The sequence below is a fragment of the Haliotis cracherodii genome, unplaced genomic scaffold (assembly GCF_022045235.1).
Source record: "Haliotis cracherodii isolate W230 unplaced genomic scaffold, xgHalCrac1.p SCAF_1, whole genome shotgun sequence".
NCBI lineage: Eukaryota > Metazoa > Mollusca > Gastropoda > Lepetellida > Haliotidae > Haliotis > Haliotis cracherodii.
In genome coordinates, this window is record NW_027266264.1 from 15,576,865 (window position 1) to 15,581,078 (window position 4,214).

Here is a 4,214-nt window from a genome sequence, read left to right on the forward strand (position 1 = left end):
TTGGGCTGACCGTAATACGTTTACCTGCTGAAATGTACCCGTGAAGATCCGGGGTAGAATAGGTCTTAAGCAACCCATGCTTGCCGTAAAAGGTTACTATGCTTGTCGTAAGAGGCGCCTTAATGGCTCGGGTTATCAGGCTCGCTTACTTGTTTCATGCCATCGTATCCCAATTATGTGGATCGATTCTCATAATGTCAATCAGTGGATTGTCTGGTCCAGACTTGATTATTTACAGGCCAGTGTCATACAACTGGAATATTGCTGAGTGCGGCGTTAAACAACAAACAAACAAACAAACAAACAAACCTGTAAGAATGAACGTTTTGGGTCAGTAGACGTTTCTCATGCAGTGGAAGAAGTGTTTCTACTGATGAGGGAGGGTACATGTAATCGCCACTGGCTCACGAGCAACCATTTCACTCCTGTTGTTGTTATCATCTGAAAGGATTATGCAAATTCACTTTGCAAAAGCCGCAATCAAAGGTCTCTTCCAATTGAAGAAATATATTGACCTTGTGAAGAAACATCATATGTTCTGACATGTGAGCAGGGATAGACTTAACATAAGAATGCCTGTTTTCGTATACTTGTAAATACTGTATTTATATGTTTGTAACTCTCCTATGGAGGAATAAAGAATATATATATATGTGGAGAACAACTTGCTAGACACTTCCCTCTTAAGAAATAACGTCGTCCGATTTATGACGTCATCAAGTTGCGAGCGCATGTTCGAATCTCCAGAAATGACGTCATGTTAGAAAATGTTTTATCGTGAAATATACCACGTTTTTGTTCTTCATTGTTCTTTGCGTAATACGTACTATCTTATATTTAAGAGATAAACGACCAGTGGGAGTTGTTTATCGTACAATAAAGCAGGGAACGTAAACCATGAGGGGCACGAACGTGGTAACTCCATAATTGAGCTGACAATCCGTGTAATGACTGAAATACTGTTCAAAGCGGCTTTAAAACAAACTTTCTCGCTCACTGGATGTGATCGCCGTGTCTAAATGGGTCACAATAAGTGGACATTGTAGATTGATTCATTGTGGTTGTTATTAACTACGACCCCCAATACAGGGATCTAGTGAATACAAGCAAGTAGTAAATGCCGTGTTACCGACTTTATACACTGGGAGCTCAGGTAGTGTAAGTAACTACATGTATCTCTCCGCAATACACACGAGACGGTATTAAAGTTGCAAATTGGGCACTTGTCTGAACATCAGACTCTCCAGACCACGCTATCCTGGTGGACTCGTCCAGTCACTCAGTCACTTTTCCAGTCACTCAGTCACACCCCCACTCACTCACTTCTCCAGTCACTCACAACTCTCGTCACTCACCCATCAAGTCACTCACTCAATCCGCCAGTCAATCACTCACTCCTCTAGTCACTCCGTCACACCTCGAGATACTCACTCCTCCAGTCACTCACTCACTCCTCCAGTCACTCACTCACTATCCAGGCTCTCAATCAGTTCTCCAGTCACTCACACACTCCTTCAGTCACTCACTCACTCCTCGAGTCACTCACTCCTCGAGTCACTCACTCCTCCAGTCACCCACGCCTCCTGACACTCACTCCTCCAGCCACTCAATCACTTCTCCAGTAACAAACTCACTTCTCCAGTCACTCAGTCACTCCTCTAGTCACTCCGTCACACCTCGAGACACTCACTCCTCCAGTCACTCAATCACTTCTCCAGTCACTCTCTCCTCTTGTCACACTCACTCCTCCAGTCATTTAATCACTTCCCCAGTAACCAACTCACTCATCCAGTCACTCAGTCACTCATCCAGTCACTCACTCATTCCCCCAGTCTCTCAATCAGTTCCCCAGTTACTCACACACTCCTTCAGTCACTCACTCACTCCTCGAGTCACTCACTCCTCCAGTCACTCACTCCTCCAGCCACTCAGTCACTTCTCCAGTAACAAGCTCACTCATCCAGTCACTCACTCACTCCTCTAGTCACTCACTCACTCCTCTGGTCTCTCAGTAACTTCTCCAGTGACCCACTCACTCCTCCAATCACTCACTCACTCCTCCAGTCACTCACTCCTCTTGTCACCTACTCCCCCAGTCGCTCAATAAACTCTCCAGTCACTCACTCACTCCTCCAATCACTCACTCACACCTCCAGTCACTCAATCACTACTCTATTCAGTCAAGCACAACTCCAGTCAACCAATCACTCCTCCAGTCACTCAATCACTATTCCATTCAGTCAAGCACAGCTCCAGTCAACCATCACTCCTTCAGTCAGTCAGCCACCCATCCACCAACTCACTCACTCCTCCAGTCACCCGAGCACACAGTCACCATGACCTACGTGACATTCAGCTATCTGACGTGACCAAATACTTCTCAGCAGTGTGCATACTCAATTACTAATTGGGTAATTAGCACAGTATAGACAACAATTTACGCTAATAGATCTGCTTGAAATAATGTTCAACATAAAAATCTGTTTCCATTAAACATTTTCGCGTATAAACCATTCTTAGTGGTTCTTGCCACGCGATGTTTATCGCAATGTCATACGGTGCGTTTCTCAATGTTGGCTGGAGGGAAAGTGAGTAGGTTGAAGCTAATGTATTATTCGAAGTTAAACTTTTTCTACCCTAGATATGTATCAGATATCATCCAGTAAAACATAAAAGTAAACATAAAAATGTTTGGGTTATGATAAATCTATCACCAAATTACTAAACGTATGACTCAAGAGGCAGACGGTCTTCCTGTCTCATTAAGCAAACTAAATTAAACAAAACATAACGTAATGCGTCCGGAGCAGAATAAATGATCATAACTCCCCAGTTCCCAGTGAATGTTGTAAGAGTATTCATGAGGACAGGGTGGTACAAATGTACATCCTGGTCAAATGTGTGTCATGGTGCCACGACGACCATAATCGCTTATCATGCAACCAATCACCTGTTTGTCTGGTCCAGACAGGCCGCTCTCGTAGCTGGAATATTGCTGACAGTGGAATAATAAAATTATGCACATATGTCCTATGTTTAAATTAATGTGCGATCGTCTCATCTGATTTTGTATTTGCTTGATTCTTAATAAAAACCATTTATGCGACCCACCAGGAGACAGGGGAACTTGTGGGAGCTGGGATACGAGTGTGATGTCATAAGACGTCTGAGGTCACCTTTCTTCAGCGAGAATCGCCATATGTCCGGACTGCGCAAAATATCTTATTTTTCTCTCGTCAGTTCGTAATGTACTAAAAACTTTATTTCAAAACCTTTCAGCATGCATGTCTTCTTGCCATCAGTTAAAAGTCGGAAAATGAGTCCAAATGTTTGATGCTATGTATCTCTATAACACATATGAATTGAATCTTGCGAATGGTATTTTAAATAGTTTGACAATATAATGAAGATCGAAATGTGATTATCTCATGGTTCATCACATATTATAATACTTCTCACACGTCAGTAACATAAACGGGCATTCGCCGTCAGTCAGTGACTTGGGCTCCACGTCGCCTTGAACAGTAAAGCCAAAAGTTTATAACCTTGATGGAACCAACGAGAACGGAGGACAATGATGTCACATCTCCGTGACTAATCTGGACCTACTATCAATGGATCCAATGGCACGCCCACCTAAGGGATACAGCGTGATGGCGTGGGATCTTCAGTACCTCCGTCATTTGTGATCTGATATCCTTTACATCTCTGTAATTTTCAGAAATTCGGTTTTTGTGCCCCATAAGAAAGAATCAGAAAATTGTTACTCTGATTGGCATATTTTGCCGATACCTACTGATTATTAATTACTGACCATTTGAAGATCCGGGTTAGAATAGGTCTTCCACAACCCATGCTTGTCGTAAAAGGCGACTATGTTTGTTGTAAGAGGCGACTAACGGGATCGGGTGGTCAGGCTCGCTGACTTAGTTGATGCATGTCATCTCATCCCAATTGCCCATGATGTCAATAACTGGACTGTCTGGTTCAGACTCGGTTATTTACAGACCGCCTTCATATAGCTAGAATATTGCTGAGTGCGTCGTTAAACAAATCACTGACCGTTTGGACTCCTAAAGGATCCGATCAGGATGAGAAATATACCAATTACATCTGGTTGACAGCCAATCAGCAGATCACACTTCACCGTCGCGTTGACCTCACCAACCCGTTGGAGGTATTAAGGCTGTCATCTGTAAAACTCATTGTGATAG